Source organism: Notamacropus eugenii, chromosome 6 (genome assembly GCF_028372415.1).
Source record: "Notamacropus eugenii isolate mMacEug1 chromosome 6, mMacEug1.pri_v2, whole genome shotgun sequence".
Lineage (NCBI taxonomy): Eukaryota > Metazoa > Chordata > Mammalia > Diprotodontia > Macropodidae > Notamacropus > Notamacropus eugenii.
In genome coordinates, this window is record NC_092877.1 from 112,786,341 (window position 1) to 112,811,580 (window position 25,240).

General features: G+C 34.0%; 1 protein-coding gene across 7 annotated transcripts in view; it reads left to right on the forward strand.

Moving 5' to 3' along the window:
- ADGRL3 (adhesion G protein-coupled receptor L3) overlaps nt 1–25,240 on the forward strand; it is a 941,368-nt gene that overhangs the window by 198,916 nt on the left and 717,212 nt on the right. For all 7 annotated transcript variants that reach the window (XM_072620873.1, XM_072620870.1, XM_072620866.1 and 4 more), the window contains one exon: nt 16,554–16,618. The gene's annotated coding sequence lies outside the window, so the exon portion shown is untranslated. The remainder of the gene's footprint in view (nt 1–16,553; nt 16,619–25,240) is intronic.

Consider the following 25,240-nt stretch of genomic DNA (forward strand, 5'->3'; position numbering starts at 1 on the left):
TCCTGTCTGTGACATGGACTGTGGGGGTGAGCCCAAGGAAATCATGGTGCTTTTGATATATTTCTAAAGCTCTAAGAGAGAAGATAAGCACTTTCTTCACAATTCAGGGCTTTTGAAAGTTTCCTGGAGTGGTTACCGGTGAAACTACCTACATTAATAGAGAGAGTTCCCTGGGGAATCTCCTAAACTAGTGAAGTAACAGTTTCTTTGCATCTCTCTAGTGACTTCTCAGATTTCAATACTGAAGAAGTAACCTATAAAATGACCAATATTTGTAAATGCAAGTTTGAGGACAATATGTCAGTCTTCTTTCCTCAGTCAATAAACATCTGTTAAGCACCTTGTTTGAGTCAGGCACTTGGATAAGTATGGAGTGTACAAAATAAGGTAAAAGACAGGCACCCATTCTCTAGGAGATCGCAGTATAACGGTCAACAGGAGGAGAAAATATACCTCGCCTATTAAAATGTACCTGCTATTAAATGACATGCACATCAGAGGTTATAGTGGATAGAAGGCTGTCATCAAAGCCAGATAGACCCGGGTTCAAATCTTACCTCTGCCACATATTGACTATGTGATACTGGATAAGTTAAGTCAATTATCAGAACTCTAAGCTGCTCTTCTGTTTGACTTTCAAAACCCTTGGTAATCAGATCTCTTCCAACTTTTCAAGCTTTCTTTTATGATCCAATGACACTGGCTTTTTTTGAAACTAGTACATGACACTCCATCTCTACTTCAGGCGCTTTCATTGGCTATTCTCCCATGCCTGGAATACCCCTCCTTTTCTTCTCTCCTGCCTAGCTTCCTTAGTTACTCTCAGGTCTTGGCTAAATTATACTTTCTGATACAAAGCTTTCTCAGTTCTTAAGCTTAGTGTCTTCCCTCGAGGACTATCCCAAATTTAACCTTCAGATTGTTTGCAAATAATTGTAAATATCTTGTATATAGTTGTAATAGTTTTTCTGTCTGTTTGTCTATCTGTCTGTCTATCTATCTATCTATCTATCTATCTATCTATCTATCTATCTATCTTATCTATCTATCTATCTATTTATCTATATCTTCTATATAGTTAGTTGCATATAGTCTTCCCATTAGATTGTGAGTTCCTTCAAAGCAGAAACTTAATTGTTTGCCTTTCTTTGTATTCTATCATTTATCCCAGTGCCTGGTACCTCACAGGTGTTTAATAAATGCTAGTTGATTGAATGACTATAAGCAGTACTCAGAATACAGAGCTGCATGGTAGAAGGAACTCCTGGAAGTTCTTTATAGCAGTAAAATCACAAATCCAGTCCTTATCCTATTAAATGTCTCAAAAATTAGTTTTCAGTTTATTTTATTACAGTTTAACTTTGGAAGGAAAATTCATCAAAAGAAGCTTTCGTTATTGTATTGAGATAATTTTTACATTAATCAAAAAACATTCTCACAGGAATATCCTGGACCCACCTTGGCTCAGCACCCATTTTTCCATACTGGGTTTAAGGTACATTTGAAGCATGTGCTAGCCTGAGCTCACAAAACAAACATTTATAGCTCTTTATTTATGCAACAAAAGCCTGCACCCCATGGTTCCTTTAAATACTGAGCTTCCTTAGTGCACTTAAAATTTTATTTAAATCACTTCCCATAGGATCGTATCCATTGTGCAAATTCATTTGCATATGTATCTTTCCTATTATCATGTATATATTTTATTAAAAGGTAAACTTTCAATAAACACAGATGCAAAGTAGGAAAAGAAATTGAGGTCACTTAGCTACAGGTATATTATGAAAATAATGTGCAATTTATAAAGCAATTGTAGTTCCCTGGATCCAAAGCTCAGGAGAGACTGCATATTTTTTTCTGCCTTCCTCTTGCTTCTTCTCTTTGTATTTCCTTTGTTTAGAGGAGGATGAATTGTGTATTTTGCACAAGTGAGTGTTTTAGATAAATGAAGGTACCATTTTAAGAGCCCAAATTCGCTTACATTTTAAACTTTTTATAAAAATTTTTCTCAAATATTTTGCTTGCTTTTAACAGAAAATAGTAAACATCATTTAAATTGTTCTTGATTGACTCAGGTAGCTTATAAATGTCCATTATTATACTCTATGTGTGTATGTGTGTATGTTGTGCAAATACATGCACACTTAGGTAGCTTCTCAACATCACTTATTATACTGCGTATAATATCACTCTCATAGATCTATAAAACTTTGAGGTATGTAGGACTTGGTTGCCCTTATACTAAAGAATTCCATAATCACTTAAGCTTGTAGAATTCTTGCATCTAATTTTTCACAGTTGTGTGTGTGTGTGTGTGTGTGTGTGTGTGTGTGCTGTTTCTGTTTTTTTGTTAACTTCTTCATATAGCAGTACTGCTGGTTTCTCTGTTTCCCTTCGACTGCAGACTTGAAAGCCAGAAAGTGAAGTTTATCTCCACCATTTATAAAATCAAAGTAAACTAGTCAATTTGGCAAGTATTTATTAAGTGCCTATTATGTACCAGGTATTGTATATGTATTGGGGATATATAAAAAGAAGAAAAATGAAGTCTGTCATCGAAATACTTACATTCTACTGATTTCTGCATGGAGGTCTGAGGGTAGTCTCCGCTAAGTGAGGTACATGAACTTGAGTGTAAATATTCTCTGACATCTCATATGACTGTTCAAAGGTTTTTTTTGGAGGGGAGGGGTTGTTTGCTTTTGTTACATTTTGTTTTATTTTTATTTTTTGCTTCCTAACTCTCAGTTATCTTTGGTTAAGGCTACCAAAGTAGTTACCTTCAAATAACTGAGGGTTTAGGGTTACTGAATTATTAAGATGGTGAATTCATTGCAATTTAATAGTGGAGAGTCTGTAGGCAATCACATTTTGTATGACTGCTTACATCATATAATTTAAGGCATATCTAAAAGGCTACTTACCTAAAAAAATCTATTCTATTGGACCAGCTTAGATTCTGCCATTGGTTGGCAATGGTCACTGGTTGGACAGCAATAACTTGCATAGGGAAAGAGGCAGGGATTCCTCCTAGGATCATAGGTTTAAATTTCAAAGGGGCCACAAAACCCATTGTCCAATCCTCTTTATTTTACAGCTGAAAAAAGTAATGCCAAAGGAGCATAAGTAAATTGGCCACAATCAGACAGAAAAAAAAGTGGCAAAGAATTTGAATACAGGTGATCTGATTTCAGAACAGTTCTCTTTTTAACCTCTCATTCTCCCTCTGCTGCTGCTCAACTGTGTCTGACTCCATCACCCCATGTGGATTTTTTTTTTGGTAAAGATACTGGAATTTGCCATTTCCTTTTCTAGCTTATTTTACAGATGAGGAAACTGAGACAAAGAGGGTTAAGTGACTTGTCCAGGGTCACACAACTAGTAAATGTCTTGAGGTTTGATTTGAATTCAGATCTTCCTGATTTTAGGCCTCAGGTTCTCTAACCCCTATGCCACCTAGCTGCCCATTATGCTACCTTACATACTCTTATTTTAAATGAGAATATTAGAGTGATGAATTTAGTTGGTTGACACATTGAATGGTGAAATAAAGGATAATTACATTTCAGAAAGTAGAAATATTTTAGCACAGAATTCTGAGTGGAATTGACAAATAAGGGCACTAGGAATAGATTCATGCCTGACTAGATTACCTACAGCATTTTATGTGTGGACGTTGCTAAATTACTTGCTTCTGATTCCATTGTTTAAGCTAATATACTCTTGTCTTTTCCCAAACTGGTACTTCTGGGTCCCTCAATTCAACAGTTCTTGTATTGACCTAGCATGTGTCCAGAATCATCTTAGCTTAAATTCCCTTTTAATGAATTTGCTAACTTGCATACTTACATCTCTTCATGTGGGTCTCCCTTGTATTTGAAAATAAATCTGTATTATTTTCAGGCTTTAAGAAATTATGATAAAATTTGTATAAATTGTTGGGTTTGAAGTTTATTTTACAACTTCTGAAATTTGCTTAGCTAACTTATCTGGCAAATTCAAAGCTACTTTTAACAGATGAATGTAAAAATAAAACATGTTTTCTTTGACAGTAATACTGTATCATCAATATAGACTTGTTTCTTAGTATTTACATTTGGGTGTAGGAATTTTCTGAACTTCCTCCACATTGCTGGATTATTTCAAATCATTTCCTGTCAGAGAGCTGCTGATATATAAATACTATCTGGGGATAACTAATACATTTCTATTTTTTTAATTGTACTACTGATTTCACTTTGACAAAAAAAATTCATTAAACTTCATTATTTCCCTAGATAATATTTAGGCTGATCCTATGCATTCTGCTAGGCTAAATTCCAAACTCAACTTTAATATAATGACTATGTTCCAGGAGAATTTATTTTAATGAGGAAAGGCAGCATTGCAGTGTCTTTACTAGAGGGATGATAGTCCCTTATGAACACTTAAGAATGAAGCAATTAAAGGGGGGAATGCTATTTCTACAAATGGTAAGAAAACGTAATTAATATAGTTTTTGTGCAAATCTCAAAGTTGAAATTGTACTTCAGCCATAGTGTATCTATTTAGACAACTTCTTAAACCAGTGGCATTAAATCTTTTGCTGTTTCAGAGCTTTGTTCTTAGCATATGAGAAACCTTAAATTTCCATTTTTTGCACTAATAAATTGAGCTATAGTACCAATGTGATTGATATTATTTTCTTTCTTTGCAGTATATTTTTCATGTTTTTTAAAAAGAAATAAATGGACATAGTCATCAGTGATTAGGAGTGTTTTAAACATGTTTATCTAAATTAATGATAAAATATGTTTAATTATATCTTTTAGAGCTTATCAGCATTGCCTTTCAGAATGTACATATTATGTACTGATTAAAAAAGAAAGGACTACTAAAATCCATCATAGTGAACTTATTAACTCTATTTCAATATAATTAGTTTCCTTTTTAATCTTTTGCATTCTATTTTATGTATTTAAAATATTATGCTGAAGTAACAAGACTTTTGATTTGGTGTACTTCTGTGCCTTGTCTGAAACTTAAAGTCTTTAGAGTTGCCTTGGTTTTTGAGATACAGTGACTTGACTAGGACTACAGAGCCAATATGTGTTATATTCAGTACTTCCTGGCTCTAAGGATGACACTATCCAGTTTACCAAGTTGCCTCTTAATACAAATAATAACTCATTTTTATAGTGTTTTTAAAGTTCATTTAGTACTTGGATCACAACAATCCTGTTTAGTAGATGGTCCAAGAATTCCCACTTCATAGGTTATAAAAATAGTCCTGAGAGAATCTAGTGATATTTGCCATAAACAAATAGCTGGTAAGTGTAGGAGTTAGACTTTGAGCTCAGGGATAGTGGGAATTGTATTGATTTTGTGTAGATAACAAGTTGGGCACGGGGGTATTTTTGTTGGGAAAAAAGCAGTGTTCAAGTTCTTTTCCTTAGCTTGGAGTTTGTGCCTCTGTGACTTGAACTCCTTGCCGCTCCTTTCCCTTTTACTTCTCCCATCTTCTAGCCTCTTTCCTGGGCAAATCTATCCAGGAGTTACTATAGCATTAGTTTGACTCCTTAAAAGGAGATTTGGTTTCCCCCCGCCACCAACACCACTGTGCAGGGTATCCCAAAAGTCTTCATACAATTTTAAGCTATAATCTTTTAAAGCAAATTTCTGTGATGGTAGGAAGTTTTACACTATTAAAACTGCACTAACACTTTGAGATACCTTGTAAAGAGAAGCTTAGACTAAGCAGAAATGACTCAGAAGCCTCATCTCATCCACTTGTTGATTGTTTTTCCCTGTTCATTTTCCATGGGGAGTTGTCGTATTATATTTTAATTATTTATTTTTAAAAGCATTTTTTATTCTTACATGGTAAAGTGTTTTTAGAGGATTTTGCAGCCCAAGTACTCATGACATTTTAAACTTTTGACTTACTGTACTGAGCCTACAATACCCATTGGTTAAGAGAAAAGGAAGATAAAAGGTGAGTGATTCTTTGAGCCTGGGTAACTGGGAGAATGGTAACGGCATTGATAGAAATAGAAAGGAAGTTAAGAGGTGGGACCCATTGGAGGAAAGTGGAGTTCAGTTTGGGAAATGGGAAATTTGAAGTGGAGATGTCCAACCTTAAGTTAGAAATGCAAGACTAGCTCTCAGAAGGTTGGTTATCATATGCATAAAGATGATAAACTTTGGAGTGGTTGATATTGCCAGGAAGTTGAGTATAGAAAGCAAAAAAACCCAGCCCCACCAAGAATTAAATGATCCAGTCTAAAGTTACATAACTAATTAGTGGTCCAGGTCTCAGAACTCTCAGGTCAATATTATTTTTTTCTAAGATGTGTAATATTTTTCTTTAGGATGAAAAAATAAGCAGACTTGTTTTTGTTCCAAGTATAAGAAATGTGTAGGAGAAAACTTTTATAACTTTCTTTATGCTTGATTACTGTTTACTACTGTTTCAATCTGTAATGAATTCTTTCTCCAATTCGAGATTTTTGCTATAGACAAGAATAAATAGAGTGAAAAGTGATGTTGCACTCAGGTGTGTGAGGATGAGGAATGAGTCAGACGAGTGAAAATAAAAAAACAACAGGATTGAGGTGTGTGGGGGAAGAGAAAGCACATTAGATTGACAGTTTCCCTTTTTTTGTGTAAAGCTACTTGCAGACAACTTTTTAGTGCAGGAATCTTGAAGAAAAGAGTTGCCTGTTTAAATGCCACTTTTCTATTTTCAAGCTGTAGCCTTGCCTCAATCAATGGTTTGTGCTTAGAGAACTATCTAAAGTCTGTATCTTAGACCCAGAAGAATTCATGTAGGAGATTAGGACTTGGACTATAGAATTCTTAGGCAGCCAGATAAGAAAATGACTGAGACTAAGCAAAAACTTGGTAAAAAAAAACTGTGTCAGTAATGTGACCCTCTGCATATATGAGGAGATTATACCTCACAATTTCTCATCATCTGTTAAAGTAATTTCTTTTATCCCATAAAGCTAACACACTGCACAGTGACTCAGGACTAAGGAAAAACAGAAAGAAATATAAATGAGCAAAAACAAGTCCTGAGGTTGTAGCCTAAAAGTATCCCTTCTCTTTGGGCACTTAAGTGAAGGGATGGAAATGACAATTCAAGTTGAAAAATATAACTGCCTATTGTTTGCAATGTGAAAATAGTAAGCCTGTTCATTGCAAGTTTTTATTGTTTTTTTTTTAATCACATAGGACTGAGATAATATACCATAATTTTTATGTACCTGCTTCATACCTTTAAATGCAGTTCTAGAGTCACGGAATGTTAGAACTGGGGGACCGAGAAATCATTTGGTCTAATCTCTCATGCTACAGATAAGGAAATTGTGACCTTTCTGGGGTGGCTGTTATATAATGAATATATCTTAGTGTCTCTGGTTTCTGGGTGTGTTATGTGTCCAGTGACTGAACAGAATTGGTAATAGCATGATAACCTTTATTTTCTACAAATACTCTACACAGATGCCTATATACATATACATTTGAGAGGTCTACTTTGCATGATTTAAATTTTTATTGTACGTTCTCAGAGATCAGGAACTGTATCCTTCAACTTGATTTCTGTAGTTCCTTGAACAGCTGGATGTTTAATAAACGATTTTGAGGATTATAGTGATGATTCTACATTTGCTTTCTTGTATCATGACTGTTTCAGGCTAATAGGAACCGTCATGAGAACTATTGGTCTTATATAGTAGTAGTAGCATGATTAGTCAACAATGTGGCAACAGAATCAAATATTTGATCCAATATGGTTTCAGACGATTTAATATTGTACCTTTTATCTTGGCCAGAAAATAAGTCAAAGTAATACAATACATTCTGCTGATTATAATTTGAAACAATGGTTATTTGAATATATGTAGTGCATAAAATAGAATGACTTTTTTCCAGTCGTTTATTTTTGTTTGTCTTTTGATTTTTCTGATAGACATTTGAGAATACCTCCTTACTTCTCCTCCTGGTTTCTTTCTCTGTCAACTCTGAACTCTCCCTTGCAATAAGAAGAAAATTTAAGTCAAAAGAACTGCACCATATGACAACACATGGAGCATTCTGTCTCCATAGCCACGCTCAGCCTGTTCCCCACATCTACCCCCATTTCTTTACTGAACAAAGTGAAAGTTGTTTCATCGGTGACTCTCATTTGCCCCACTGGGAGAATACAATTCTTTTGTCTGACATTTAAGGGTATTCATTCTTGGGCTTCAACCTGTCTTTTTTTGCCAATTTCCTATAGCTATACATTACAGTCAAACTAGTAGACATGTTCTGTCTAGTTTCACTTCCATCACTTGGAATCTGGACATTCTATTCTAGATCAAGCTACAGAGAAGTGACCTGAATAGTTTTGATAGTTTCAACTAAACGTGAAAAATTGTATTCCTTTTAGCCTTAGGTTTACAGGAAATTTTGAACCTTGGTTTTTACACATATGATGATTTAAGACAAAGAAAGTCTACCTACCATTGTGACTAGAACTTTCTGGCATAAACATGGACATTTCTTCAAAATAATATTTAAAAGTATACTTCATTTCATCCTAACATATGTGAGTTATTGATTCCTTCCTTTGTGCTATCTACTGGACTAACGACCAATGCCCATTTCTAAAAGAAAAATTACCATTAAAATCATATTTCTTTGATTAGAATTTCTATATTGACACTTTTTATATGTAAGCTTTCTAAAGTGTTTAAAAACTGATTAAACAAAGCAGTGCAATTACAAATCCCTTGAAGTATTTAATACTATGTAGGATATATACTACTGAAAAAAAAATTCTTTACATATAATTTCTTCCTTATTTTGATTACAATAAACCAAACGTAATGTTTCCATCTCGGTTCTCTAACAATTCTACATGAAGCTGCACACGGGTTTATGAAATCTCTTTTTTAGGACTAGCGGTAAGAAAGCTACAAAAAATTATTTTACTTAAAACCTAGAAAGACTATACTGTGCAACTAAACTATTCTAAATTTCTACTAGTTCTAATCTTTAATATTCCTCACGTTGTTTCCTGAATATTATCTGGTCACCCATTCAAAAATTATTTCAGATAATGTCATGTCTTTATGGTACAAGGACTATTTTATTCAGCAGTCAAATCTAGGTGAAATAGTAAGTGGAAATAAATAAATGGCACTCCACTTGAATTCCTTTGATGTTTTTCATAAGTTACTTGGTGTTTAGGAACTCTAGGAAAATTTTTAAACAAATATTCAGAGAAAGGTCATCTCCCTCCCCTGTATTTTGAGTCAATTTGGATGCTTCTAAGTGATTTTATAAAATGGAATTTGTTGGTACCCTTAACTAGCTATCTTGCAAATGTTTTTTCTCATTGTTATTTCGAGGATTTCAATGAAAGATGGAAATGATGTTAGGTATAAATTCCAAAAGAAGATAGGCCTCTTGAAAGAAGGAATATCTTCATTTTTGTCTTCATATCTTCTATAAAGAGCTTATTTTTTGCTTTTCATTTTATCAGCAGGATATGTAGCATATAGTGAATGACACATAGTAGGCACTTAATAATGCTACTGACTCGACTTTCCATGTGGTAGTCATTTAATGAAAGTTTATTTATTGACTTAAGTGTGGGATATCAGTACTAGGATTGGTCATTCTTTATGTAGTTGCCATGTTCAGTAAAATTAAATCTTGTACCATGAAGTATGGCATGAGAAATGAAGATGCTCTTGAGGAACTTGGCTTTGCAAATATGCTGGTGGCGTTGATAGACTTCATTTTCATTTTAATGGCTTACATGGGATACACAATTAGATTCAGTTTCAATACTGTGAGCTAAAAATGGAAGAATGAAACATCATCTGAGTGGTGCCCAATATTAATACTGAAAAATGACAAACAACAGGGAGCTAATGATATGAAATGGGATAGAAACATGGTGGAATAAAAACCACATAATGGAATTAGAAAACTTTGGTTCAAATTCTAGCCATGCCAATTGCTACTTGAATAATTTTTTGACAAGTAAAAAATTCCTCTGTACCTCCATCTGTTAAATAAAGGGATTGGTATATATGGTGAACTCAAATGTCCTGGTTTTATATCTATAATCTTATGATATGAAGAACTCAATTGTAAGAAAATATTGTTGCCTCAATCTCCCCTCTACAATTTTAGTTACTCATCAGGTGTCTGACTAGATCTGTCCTGACTAGGACTAGGACTTTTTCTGGTATGTCCCAGGAATCACCTTCCATATTCTTCCATCCCAATTATTTTATTTACTACCTGTGTAACCATTGAGAAGTCATTTAATTTCCCTGAACCTGTTTTACCTGTAAAATTTTATTATGCACAGTTTTCATCTGCAAAATTGTGAATCTATAGACCTGTCTGACAGGGTTGTTGAGATACTCAAATGAGTGAAGAAAGCCTAGTCAAAATCTTAAAACACTACATAAATTCCAGCACTGGTTGGTATTATTTTAATCTGTTAGGCACCTATAACCTTAGGACCCTGTTCTCACTTGTGGATGGGCAATGGATTTGCACTTAATGAGATAAATTAATCCCTGTTCACATGTTGGCTTTCTTGTGTGCCGTCTGTTGCAGATAATATAATTCCTGAGCTCAGTTAAAAAGCATGTCTCCAGAAAGCCTTCAAGGAGTGACTCTAATTATAAAGATTTTAGGCAGTGGGGTACTTTTATCCTAAGATACATTTGATCAGGCAAGCTTTTAGAACCCCTTATATCATTGCCAGTACTCCTTTTTTTCAGTACTCTTAAGTAGAGCTAGTATTATCTTTATGTGTATTTCAGCCTAAGAATTTTATTTCCTATTGATTCATTGTCATTACTCAAATTTCCCATTTTCTCCGTCTTTCTCCATGTTGTTATCCATTTGTCTCGTTATCTTTGTGCAGGTGATAGGATTTTCATGACAAAACCAAATATTTCTTTACTAATGCCAGATCCTCCTCCTTCTAGTGTGTCTTTTACTCAGTTTGGTGTATTTTGTGTTGGGTCCAGCTTTGTTCCTTGGATTCTTCTTAAAGTTATTTTTCTATTCATTCCTTCCAGTGACTTATCTTTGTAATCCTTTAATCCTTAACTTTGGTTTATCCATTATAGTTGTCCTTCTAAGGGGTGTGACTTGTTCATTTTTCTTACCCTAGTAGATAGTTTCCTTTGAAGTTCTTTGGTTGCCTTTTTAATTTATTTTTTAATTTTATAAAATTTATTTATTTTCAGTTCTCAACATTCACTTCCACAAGAATTTGAATTCAAAATTTTCTCCTCATCTCTCCCCACCTCTACCCCAGGACAACATGCACCCCATCTACCCCTTCCTCCAGTCTGTCATCCCTTCTATTATCCACCCTTATTCCATACCACTTCTCCTCTGTTTTCCTGTAGGGCAAAATAGATTTCTATACTCCGTTGCCTGTATAGCTTAATTTCCAGCTGCATGCTCAAACAATTTTTAACTTTCATTCTTAAAGCTTTGAGTTCCATATTCTCTCCCTCCCTACCTCCCTACCCACTATCATTGAGAAACCAGTCAATTCAATAAAGGTCATACCTGTGTAACAATACAAAGCACTTCTATAGTAGATATATTGTAAAAGACTAACCACATGTCCTTCTCTCCTGCCCTCCATTTATTCCCTTTTCTCCCTTAATCTGTTCTACCACAATAATGTTTGCTTCTGATTATTGCTTTCCCCAATTTGTTGTCTCTTTTATTACCTTCCCTTGCCTATCCCCTTCCCCCTTGCCTTCCTGCAGGGTGAAATAGATTTCCAAATCCAATTGAGTATGTGTTATTGCCTTCTTAAGCCAAATCCCATGAGAGTAAGGCTCACTTATTTCCTTTCATCTCCCCCCTCTTCCTTTCTATTGTAAAAGCTCTTTCTTCCCTCTTTTATGTGAGATGATTTGCTGCATTCTATCTCTATTTAGTCCTAATACATTCCACTCAAGAGTAAATTTTATTTTTTTAGATTTTCTCCCTTCATATTCAGCTCAGCCTATGCCCTCTGTCTATGTTATGTGTATATATACACATATATATACACACATTTGTATGTATATACACATACCCATGTACATATATATCTATACATAATGTACACATGCATACATACCCAAATACACCTATATATGTATAGATACACATACACATATGCACACATATATACATACACATACACGCACATATATATATATATATATATATATATATATATACATATATATATATACACACACACACATATATATATGTTCCCTCTAAAACCCTGAAAATGAAAAAGGTTATGTAACTCACGTGAGTTACTAATAACACCTTTCCATGTAGGAATGTAAACACTTAAACTTTAATGAGTTCCTTAAGACTTCTCTTTCCTATTTACCTTTTCATGTTTCTCTTGATTCTTATATTTGAAAGTCAAATTTTCTATTCAGCTCTGGTCTTTTCAACAAGAATGCTTGGAAGTCCTCTACTTCATTGAAATTCCATTTTCCCCCCTGAAATATTGTACTCAGTTTTGCTGGGTAGGTGATTCTTGATTTTAACTCTATCTACTCTGACCTCAGGAATATCATATTCCAAATCCTTTAATCTCTTAGTTTAGATGCTGCTAAATTCTGTGTTATCCTGATTGTATTTCCACAATACTTGAATTATTTCTTTCTGGCTGCTTGCAATGTTTTCTCCCTGGCCTGGGAACTCTGGAATTTGGCTACAATATTCCTGGGAGTTTTCCTTTTGGTATCTCTTTCAGAAGGTGAGCAGTGAATTCTTTCCATTTCTGTTTTACCCTTTGGTTCTAGAATATCAGAGCAATTTTCCTTGATAATTTCTTGGAAAATGATGTCTAGGCTCTTTTTTTGATCATAGTTTTCAGGTAGTTCAATAATTTTAAAATTATCTCTCCTGGATCTGTTTTCCAGGTTAGTTGTTTTTCCAATGACATATTTTACATTGTCTTCTATTTTTTAACTGTTTTGGTTTTGTTTTAGAATTTCTTGGTTTCTCATAACATCATTAGCTTCCATCTGCTCCATTCTAATTTTTAAAGAACTATTTTCTTTAGTGAGCTTTTGAACCTCCTTTTCCATTTGGCCAATCCTTTTTTTTTTTTTTTTTTTTGTAAGGCATTCTTCTCTGTGTTGGCTTTTTGGACCTCTTTGGACATTTGGATTAATCTGTTTTTAAAGGTTTTATTTTCTTCAGCATATTTTTTGGTCTCCTTTAGCAAGCTGTTGACTCGTTTTTCATGATTTTCTTGCACTGCTCTCATTTCTTTTCCCAATTTTTCCTCCTCCTCTCTTACTTGATTTTTAAAATCCTTTGAGTTCTTTCATAGCCTGAGATCACTGCATATTTTTGGAGGTTTTGGATTTAGAATCCTTGACTTTGATGTTTTCCTCTGATGGTATGCTTTATTCTTCCACATCCTTTCAGGATGGAAGAAAATACCTTTTCACCAAAAAAGTTACCCTCTATAGTCTTATTTTTTTCCCCTTTTTTGGGCATTTTCCCTGCCAGTTACTTGACTTTGGAGTTCTTTGTCTAAAAGTGGAGGGTAGTATTTCCCTAGGCTTCAGAGTTTTTGCGCAGCTGTTCTCTGAGATATCCCTAGGGATCTCTAAGTTCTTAGTTCCTCCAAGGTGGCACAGTCAAGGGAAAAGACTTTACCCCTCTCCCTGGCCAGTGCTCTGGTCTGTGAGCAACCATAAGCACTCTTTTCTGCCCTAGAACTACGAATAGGGTTCCCTGTCCACTGCCAACACCAGCTCTACCATGCCACCACTCCTCCTTACTCTAAGACTGCCATTCAAGACTGAGACCCAGATCATACACTCAATTCCCCCAGGATCTTTAGGCTGAGGACTCCCAAAGTGGATATTGCTGTGCCCACCCTGGGGCTACGGTTGGGGCAGGATCACACTTTTACTTTCACCTAGGTGAAAGACCTTTCTTACTGACCTCAGAAGATTTCTTTGGCCTTTGTGGGTTGCAAAATCTGAGAACTGTAGCTGCTACCCATGATTCCTCACTCTGAAGCCTGCTCCAGTCCTGTCTGTGCCTTGTTGCTTGTTCTGTGCTGTGCTCTACTCCGAGTGCTGTGCAATATTCCTTTCTAGTCTAGCCTTCCAGGCTGTCTTGGTATGGAAATCTGTTTCACTCCTTCATTTTATGGCTTCTGAGGCTCTAGAGTTTCTTTAGAGTCATTTTTTACAGGTATTTTATGGGCTATGGGAGGAGAGTTTCTACAGGTCCATCCTTCTCCTCCATCTTGGCTCTGTCCCCAGTTGTCTTATTTCTATTTGCTTTTTTCTGTTTATTTTAGGAAAACTTTTGAAGCACATTTGTTCTCTTATCTTGCTAGGACTACCTGCTTTTAGACTTCTTTCAATACTTTAAGTCATAGAGGTTTGTTGTGTTGTTGTTTTGTCAGAGCTATCACTCTTGTAGTGGTTATAGCAAACTAATTAAAGAGTTTTCTATAGCATCAAATTACTGAGTTATGCTAGATGCCTTTGGCAATGACTTATTTAATTCATTATCATAGGTCAACAAATAGGTGGGACATGTATTTTTGGTGGTTCAAAAATGCCTATGTTCCTGAAGGTTATCTTTTTCCAAAGGGTATTTTTCTAAGTGTTTATTTATCTGTTCAATGGAACATTATTTCAGATTTTAAACAACTGCCATGTGTTATTTGATTTGCTGAAGTCTATCAACTACCAGCATGCCATATAAAATAAAATATAAAATGGTGAAAATGAAGTGTGATAGAACTCATATAATGTATATTTTAAAATTCTTTTGGATCAATCTGCAATCTTACTGATTTGGGTATTTTTCTGTACATATAGCAAAACCATCTAGCCTTTCTCATCCTGCCTAAATTAAATGTACATTCTTCTCTAGGGTCTCTGTATATGAACCATGTAATGTGTTGAACACTGTTGTAGATCCAGGGTTTCTTAAATGAGGTCCATGAACTATTTTTTATTTTAAAAATATTTTGATAATGATTTCAATATACTGGTTTCTTTTATAATTATATACAACTAATGTTATACATTAGAAAATTCTGAAGAGGATTTCATATACTTCATAAGCTTGTCCAATGGATCACTTACAGAATAGATTAGGATCTCCTGTTCTGAATCTTTTTCATATTTTCTTAGTATTAGTACAACCCATGCTTCCTATGTCATTTCCTTTGCTCTAGACCATGAAGTGGGCCACCTCCTTTTCAAGTATGTTGTTGATAAGTCATTTTCATTTGTGTTTGACTTTTTGTGACTTCAGTTAGGGTTTTCTTGGTAAAGATACTGGAATGGTTTTCCATCTCCTTTTCTAGTTCATTTTATAGATGAGGAACTGAGACAAACAGGGTTAAGTGACTTGCCCAGGGTCATACAGTCAGCAAGTGTCTGAGGTGAGATTTGAACAGACAAAAATGATTCTTCATGATTTCAGACCCAGAACTCTATCCCCTGCTCTTCCTATCTACTCTTTTTTTTCAAGTATACATCTCCCTAATATCATCCTTGGCTCCTTTTCATTCATATAGATTTGAATTATGATCATGCCTAAAGCTGCCATGAAATTTTTCTGTTGCTTTCAAGTCACCTGCAATTTGAATTCCTCAAAAATATTTGTGTTCCAATAGTCAAAAATAGGCAGAATTGACTGGAAAACATTGGTGTTAAAAGAAAAGAAAAAAAAAAAACAAAGCTTGGGTTTTAAAAGCCTGGGATTGTTATAAGCGCTGTATGCTAGCCCCTTCTTGTCCTCCTATTCAAATGTGGAATCAATTCCTTTCTTTCCTTTTGTGTCTATTTCCAATATATGCACTGACATACAAATACAATAGACTGGCCAGCTAACTGTACATCGTAGCCTGTGGAGTTGGCATTTTTCATCCATTTAGTTTTCCAATATGAAATGTTACCTTGAGATCTTTTGAGCAAATAAATGCATCCAACTGAGTATTGTCTCATGTAATGTAAGCATTTTGGAAAGGCAGAAAGGTATTTTAGTAACATGGCCATTTTTAGAAATAGTTCTTAGAGCTCTTTCTTTGGACCTCCCTTCACACTCTGTGCTGTATCCCTTTGAATGTCTGTGGAGTAAGTAAATCTTTGTCCTTTAGGTCAGAGTTGAAATTTTGAAACTGCTCCACATAATGCAAGTCTATCAAGGCAAATAAATATGGGTTTAAAAGGAAAAGTGACTTGTAAACTGATTTTAAACACTACAGAAAGGTTTGTAGGCTTCCATGGTGAAATTCTTTTGGAGGTCAACTTCTTTTTGCTTGTGTGTGTTCTTGTGTGTGTATTGTTTGTGTTTTAAAGCTGATTCTTAGAATCATAATTTTAATTATGATGAAAGCATCATTAAAAGTTTCTCCCAAGATATAAATAGATATTTCCAATGTTGCCATTAATATTGCTTGCTTCAAATGTAAATTAAAATGTACTTTTTACTTGCATAATTTAATCTTAATTTAGTCTTCCTATTTTTTTTTACAGAAATGTTGATTGCTGTGATCTGCAAAAAACAATATGGATTTTTAGCAACTGAAGAGCAAGTCAAGGTAACTATTCAATCACTGGTGACAACTATATTTAATTTAATTAAGAAATCATTGAAGACATAGTAAGTTCTATTTAAATTTAAAAAAAACTTTTATTAGGGTTCTTCTGTATTCAGATCACTGCCTCTGTGTTGGGAATAACAAAATGATTTATAGAAAGTCTCTTTCATAAAGCAATCTATAGTGTTCAAAGTTTTATATTCAGTTATATCTATTATGTTAGTTATGTATTTCTATGAATTTTCATAAATAATTTGAAAGTCACTTTGGCATTCCTTGTCTTAATTATTTTATTTTGAGAAAGAAACAGAACACGTAGATGATGGCAAAGTGTGTCAACAAGCATGAGGATTTGGGCTTTTATAAAAACAAAAAACAAAATAAATATCTTCTAAAAAAAATTGTGGAGTGGCCAGTGTAAAAAAACACCTACAATAAATGCTCCCCAACAGATAGAAACACGAACTTGTAAGTTAGATGAGTGTTTCTAATTATCTCAGTTGTCAAATATAACATCCATAAAAGGATTCATTCGACTTGTATTTAATCCCTACCTACTGGTATCTGTTATATTCCAAAGTGATCGATATTAGCAAATAAAGCACAGAAATAGCAATGGCAAAATATACACTTCGATAAAGTATTTTTTAAACTTCATGTCCTCATCTTGAAGCACAGCTGACTTTCCATGAAGGTTTGATTTCTTTGATTTATTTGTAGATTACATGTGGAAGGAGGCTTGCTGGAAGGTCTTGACAGACTTTTTAAAACAAGTTCTAGTATGTGTGTTTTTTTTTACCAGAATGATGAAGAATCCAAATGTAGTAAGTGGTAGCAACAGCTTTGAAGCTTATCATACTTAATTGATTTTTGGGGGGTCAGATTTCTTTGCTCTTTGAATTTACTTAGATTATACTAGAATATTGGTTCCAGGTTATCTTTTATTTTGAATTATTCTTTTCCACTTGGGGCATGTGATTTTTATTTGTATCTTAAATACAATTGTATCAAACCCGTAGAACCATATAGGATTTGTTAACCTATTATGAAAGAAATAAAAGAATTCTAATTTACAGGGGAAGAAAAAAAAGGCTTCTTTCAAAGGTGGAGGAATTTTTTAGCTCAGTAAATTACATATAAAATATGGGATGCAGAAAAGGGAGGATTTATTCTTATTTCATATTGTTTATTTTGAGTTATTTTCTTCATTCATTAAAATTTAATTTTACATAATTTCAAATTTATTTCTCCTCTAAAGTATTTTCAAGTAGTTGAATCTCAGATTTTCTTTGCTAAACAAATTATACTGGTCCCTTCTTTTCCTTGAAAAAAAAATCTCTTTTTACCTATATATTGAACTCATTGAGGACATTCATTTCAAATATATGAATCATTGTCATTGAAATATAGTTCTGTCCTTTAGAATTTAGAAGGGCTTACATGTTAGACATGGGAAAAATATATTCACTGAAAGTTTTAATTATTTTTACTCAAGTGTTTTTCAATTTTGTGAATTTAGGAAGCTTATCAGGGAAAAACAAGAGAGCTCTGGTCCTATAGACCTCAGGTGATAGAGTAAAGTTTTGAGGGAATTGATGATAATAATATTTTAGATATATATAATGTGCACTTAGAAAGGATCATAACTAAGCCATATATGAAGCACTATGGATTCCTTCTTTAGATGTGAATTTTTAACCAGTTAGCATCAAAATATGTGTGATATTGTTGTTGTGGTGGTGGTGGTGTTCATCCTTGGTTTTCAAAGAAGACTGTGACATCAGAGAAATGATGACATGACTTGCCCTTGACTTTGTTTTGAGTGAGGGAAGGCTGTGCAGGTCACCAGCCTCTCTTTCTCCTCCTGAGCCATTTGGGTCCAGTGACCAGACAGATATTCATCAGGATGACTGGAGAAAGGCCAGGATGCAATGGGAAACCCTGGCCTTTTTAGGCCAAACCTTTTGATGTACTCACTTTGAGGGAGGTAATGCTCATTGAATCAACAGCCCTCTTTAAGAAGTAGTCAGAGAATTGCCCTTTTAATGAGCAAAAGAAAAAATATATAACTAAATCAAACTGGGAGGCAAAGAGAAACTTGTGTGTATATACATAAAGTTTATAACTCTTTTTTTTAATAATGTATGTATACCCAGCTTGGTGGCTCAGTGGATAGAGAATTGTGCTTGAAATTAGGAAGGCTCATCTTCCTGAGTTTAAATCTGGCCTTAAACACTTACCGTCTGGCTGACTCAGGGCAAGTCACATAATCCTCTTTGCCTCAGGTCCTCATCTATAAAAATGAGCCAGAAAACGAAATGACATACCACTCCAATATCTTTGTCAAGAAAACCCCCAAATATTGTCAAGAAGAATCAGACACAACTGAAACAACTGAACAATAACACACACACACTCAAATATATATATACATATGCATACATACACACATTCATTAGTAAAAATGAACTAACTAAATGAATATTGGAATGCAAGTTCCTTGAGGGTAAATACCATATCCCATTGATCTAGCTCTCTCAGTGCTAACCTCTGCATAATGACTACAGATGTTTATGTGATTGATGAAATAACTGTGATGTTTTATACTAGCAAAAAGAAGAAGCATATTTTTTAGATGGCAAATGGATGAGTGTCATAAGACAAAATGCTTTTATAAGGGGGTGTTGATAGAGATAACTACCTCTTGTCCAAGGTCTCATTTAAGGGAAAACTTTTTCATATGACGGTCAAAAGAGAGGAAAATTCTTTAGTTACTGAACATAAATTTAATTTCCTCAAGGAGTTCTTATTTGGTTTGTTTTAGTTATTGTTAAATGTTCCTGTATATAATTAGAAGTTGTCCAAATTTTTGTTGCTTTTTAAATTTCATTCTAGTTTGAAACTTTGAATCATTTTTGACATATGTAGTAGCTGGTGCTTTTCAAAATTAACATGCATAAGCATTGGCCTTCCAAAATCTGCAGGAAGATAATTCTAGCTGCTAGTAAGCTGAGCTGAATGGTAGCTAATAATGATAACTGCTGGTGAGCTGACCTGAATATGAGTTGTCTGTCTACAGTTATGTGACGGAAGATAATTCAGGTGAGAAAGCAATGACCAGGAGTTGGTGTATATAATAAACCCTGTCTCATGAAATCTTACTCAGGGCACACAGAATTATATGCTTAATAAGCTAGAATTAGTGTTAACAGGTATATTTTTTTGTGATAAATGTGTTCCTTAAAAAATGTTAAAAAAGCAACTAAAAATTAAAACTCTATTTTAAATGCATTTAAGTACCGCTGTCTGGAGAATGCTAATGTGCATTGTTATATTCAAAGAAAAGTTATTTTGAAAAATAAGTAATTATTCACTGGAATTCATATCTCAGAAGTTAAAACTGTTCATGTGCCATAAGACTTTATCCAGAAATTAGGTGAGAAGTTGAATATAAGTACCAAAATTTCTGAACAAGTAAAATAGATGGCATAAAGTTCTTGTAATAAAACCAATCAGAGGAAAATCCTTTAGACCCTTACTCACAGGACCTCTAGGTTTAATTTGTACCCAATGTTAGCCATCTGATTACCATGTCTACCCCCTATTTCCTGGGCCTTAAGAAGGAGAAAATCATAGAGAACTGAGGCAGATAGACTCGCAGTAGCAAAAAGTAACAGCTGACAGACTCATAGAGGCTAAAAAAATATAAAAAGCAAGCACTAGAATGGCAAATCCCAGTAGGTCATTTAGTGTAGAGGCAAATAGCTTGATAACACGTAAAAGATCTGTTGCATGGTATACTGTACAAAGGCTTATATTGATAATAATTCGTCATTGAGAAAAGATTATGTTCAACTTACAGTTTTAGAAAACTAAAAACATATAACAAACTTTGTAAAATTTGCATCCAAAAAGTATTTACCCTTTTGAAAAAAGAAAACATTGTCATAAAAGGAAATCTCCTACTTTGAAAATTTTGCCATCTGCTAAAATACTTAACACCCCTGCAGCCATTTTAAGTGCTACATTAGATTTACCTAAAGTTTAGGAAACCTTTATGGAAAGAGGCATTATGGAATATTTTTTCAATATAGTCATTAAACAAGAATTTATTTTATTTCCTTATCATATTTATAGTTCTGAGATTCCAAACATTTAAGAAAGTTTCATTCTGTAGTCAATTTTTGAAACACAAATTTAAAGTAAACAGCGGTGTTTTCAAAATCTAATTTTAGGGGGTTTTAATAAAATACTGCTAATTGCTAAAAATGATAAGTAAACTATTGTTCCTGCTAGTTTTTCTTTAATATAAAATTTACTAGCTTTTGATGCATTAGATACCATAATTTCCAAGGGATAAGAGGAACTAATAATGAAGCATCTTCATTTCAGTTATTTTTAAAATAACTATGTTTTTAAATATACATATGCATGTATATATGTATAGCTGCATGTATATATATATATATGCGTGAGTGTGTGTGTGTGTGTGTGTGTGTGTGCAGTTCTGAGTGTTTTTCTAGGAGTCATACTTTTATAGAAAGAGAAATAGAGAATGTATTGGTACCATCTGAGATCATGACTCTAAGAAAACCATTTGTTGATTCATCATCCTAGTTAGTAACAAGTCTCTGGACAGGAGTCTCCTTAGCATCATAGATGATTAAATTGAAATTCGCTTATTGTTTCACTTCAAAAGCTTTCATTTACCAAATCTCTAAAATTCTACTGAAAGAAATCAAAATACTTTTATTTACTTAAAAACCTACTGGAGGAAAAAGTATTTATTGCATTAGTTCTATTTGTATTTTTTTCTTGATTTCTAAAATGGGCCATCTGAGGACAATGGAAGTGTTCAAAAAAAAAAGAAAGAAAGAAAAGAAACGAGATTCCTTAGATGGACGCTTTGGCTAACTGCTGTCTTCAGTGTTCTGAGAACAATGATGCAATTAGCTAAAATGTTTATCCACAAAATTTAATTCCTGGGGAGTATCTTCTCAAATTGCCTCTTACAAGTGTAATGGAACCAAGCCGTTGTTTGCTGGTTTCGTTGCCAAGAATTGTGAATGGACAGATTTTTATAAAACTTGGTGGTAATGCATGTATAATCATGTAAACAATCCATTGTAAATCTGAGTGGAGAAAATAAATTCTCTAGACAAACATTTTCAGCTAAATTCTGCCTCAGTGTTCTCTACAGTAAGTAAAGAATTCCTGAGTGCTGTTAATTATTTAGCCTTTTAAATTTATATAAGATTTTCTTTAATTTCTTTTTAAATTTACCTTTGATTAGAATAATGGTAAATCAGTATTCTGGACTAAGGGTCTTATTCTTCTTCTGCCAAAATAGGTCAGAAGTAATGGCTTGGCATTTGTACTAGAAGGATTACTAATTTCCAAAGGAAGTTGAGGTTGCTATTTTTACAGTTAAATAGACAATTAAACGCTAACGCTAATTATCCGATTCAGTAAATGTTTTGGTTGATTATCCTATAGTAACCATATTCAAAATAACTTCCAAAAGACAGTGAAAGAGATCATTGTAACTTCTTACCCATGTGGTTTCTTAAGATTTGCAATCCCTGAATGAAAGACACCCTGCATGATTACGTGACACCTTATTATATCAAATGCTTTTCTAATTCTATTTCCTTAGTTTATAGTTGCCTTTAATTAGTATCAACTAATATATAGAAATCTACCAATAAATAATAGTAATAATAACAATAAATTAGATTTCTTTGAGGACAGTGAACAAAGAATCTGGCCTCATCAAAGCTCTATTGTTAAAATAACCATATTGTACCATTTGAAATAGATGAGAAAATAAAATGACTGAATGCCTATATTGGATTTCATTGGAATGACAGCATACATTTTAATTCAAAATATACCCTGGAAAATCATGGATGTAAGGAAAAACCTCCATCTGAGTTGGAAGTAGTCAATACTTGTTCTTATGTCTTATGAGAGCTCTTCTTGTGCTCACAGACAAATGGGAAATAATGAAATAATGGGGTCTCTATCACCCTCAAGCAATACATTTTTGAAGTTATTAGACCATAACTGAAGATTAGTTTCAAATTGCCTTTCATGCAGGAGTATGGCCTACTTTGACTAAAGAAGAAAAGGTTTTAAATTACTTAATTTTTGAAATGCTAGACAGAAGGGAATATTTGACTGAGAGCTTTTATCTGAATAGTTTTTTTTTTAAAGTTTGGTGCACAAGATTTATAGTTACATAATTCTGTTATATACAACACATAGTGAAGCTTCTGGCCTTGCTATTAAGAACTGTAATAATATTTCATGTTTACATATATTATAATAGCTTAACAAATACTTTTCTTGCAATTTAGTGAGGCCAATAGCTCAAGTATTATCATTCCCATTTTATATGTGAGATGAGAGAATCTAGAAGTTAAAGTATCTTGACCAAGGTCATACAAATAGCTAGTATACTTTAGTACCAGGTCTTGAACCTAGGTTTTTTTTACTCCAAGTTTGTCCTTTCTTAAACCATTTTCCAACTTAAGAATTATTAACTACCTCTAAAATGCATTCTAATAGCCTTCTGCTGATTTTGGCTTTCATGTATGCTGGTTTTGGTATATTTGAGCTGAAGGTCTAATTTCAAAGTTGGCCTGATTCTATAAAGTTGACCCTGAAACCCTTCATTTAAAGACAGCAAGCAACTATTAATATTAATGCTTCGCTTTACATCTTTTGAATCATTGCCTAATGTACTCACTGTCTTTCTGGGTAAGGCTTTTCCTTGTCTTAAAGAGAATTAAATTTGTTATTCTTCCAAAGATATATGACTTAATTGTCATGGATCCTTTCAAATATGAATGCCGATCATAGCTCCTCCATTTCTTAGTGTACTTCATGAGTTATTCTAAATATAACATTCATCTACTGATAGTTTGGTTTTTTGTCAGTGAGCCTTTCTAAATAAAAAGAGGTGGCTCCTCACATTTATAGTCCATCATCTGGTCCATGCTTCAGTAAAGACACTGTTTTCACTATTCTACAAAAGACGGATTCTCATTTCCATACTTCAATGAATCTCTTTTCTCAACAGCATGGAGTACTGCAGGTTCTGGTATGAAGAATACCACCTAACCACATCTGCTCATCCTAAGTAATCCTTGTCCTTTGTCTTTTCATAAATTCTCTAAAGCAGCTCGTGGCTTTGGATAAGTCATTTAGCCTCTGAAGTCCTTAACTTCTTCGTTTGTAAAATGGAGAAATTAGATGAAATGATCTCTTAGAGCTTTAAATCAGTGATCCTTTCATGCTATGAATCCTGTAATTCATCTCATATCCTGAAGACCTTCCTCCACAGATACCTTTCACTTAAATTGAGAGAGATTTTCCCAACCAACTCAGGTGATTTATAGGCATTTATACTTTAAGTGTCTTTAGCAGCTTCTCTGAACGTGGAGCCAAATGGTCAGTCACTTGTGTCCTAGCCACCACCTCTATAGGCTATGGTCTCATCTTGGAATGAAAATTTCATGTGATTCACATAGTTGTTATTTGATTTATTTAATCATTTAGCATCATAGAAATTTTCAGTATTGTAAGAAGATTGCTGTATGTATTGTAAGAAGATTGCTGTATGTATTGTATCTAGGCAGTGTCTGGATATAGTTATTTTAACAACAGACTTTTTTTTTCTTTTCTAACTGCTTCCTTTATTTGATTCTCTGGGTTCCTACTAAATTAGCATTCTTTTCAAAAGTATTTGACAAATCATGGCACAGGGGAAAGAGTACTGTATCAGAGGACCCAAGTTCAAATCTTGCTTTTGCCCCTTACTCCCCCTGTCACCTTGGGCAAGTTAACAGCCTCTGTGAGCCTCATTTGACTTATCTGTAAAATGAAGACATAGAACACCTTTATCATTCCTTCTAGTTCTAATTTTGTGATCCTTGTATCCTTTTATTTGACTAGTTTCACAGTAATCCTATAAGGCACATGCCTGATATGATTCTGCTTTTGTAGATGAGGAGATTTGGAGCCAATATGTATAGTCTGGGTGACAGAGCATTCTGACTTTTGCTCTGGCACTTTTGAACCTGTCTCCTTTTACAATCCTTGTATATTTCATAGTGCATTTCCAGCTCTGAAGTTTTTATATTCTAACTAATACATCGTGCCTTTTCTATTTACTTTCTTGGCTGTAATACCTACGTTTGCAGGGTGCTGCTTGGAAATTTATTGTCTCTTGTTAATATTCTCTAAGATGCCTCACCTTGGAAATTTTGGATCACCGTAGTGATGACTAATTTTTTCAAACCTGCAAATGGCCATTGCTTGGCACATACTACCTCCCATCAGAAGGATCTTATTTATTCCCTAAATCTTTTTCCCCCAGGGGTTTTGGATATTTCACTGAAGTTAGATTAGCAAGGATGAAAAATAAAACCCAACAACAGTGTTGAGGGTCCTTGTCCATTGTGTATGCCCTACACTGCTCTGCTTTGAACTGCTTATAGAGGCTCTAAACAGAAGCCTATTGAAATTGCTGAAGAGAATCATTATTTATATTTAGGAATCTTGATCAAACCTTACAGTGTAGCCAAGCAAGTGAATGATGAAAAAGATCATCATTTT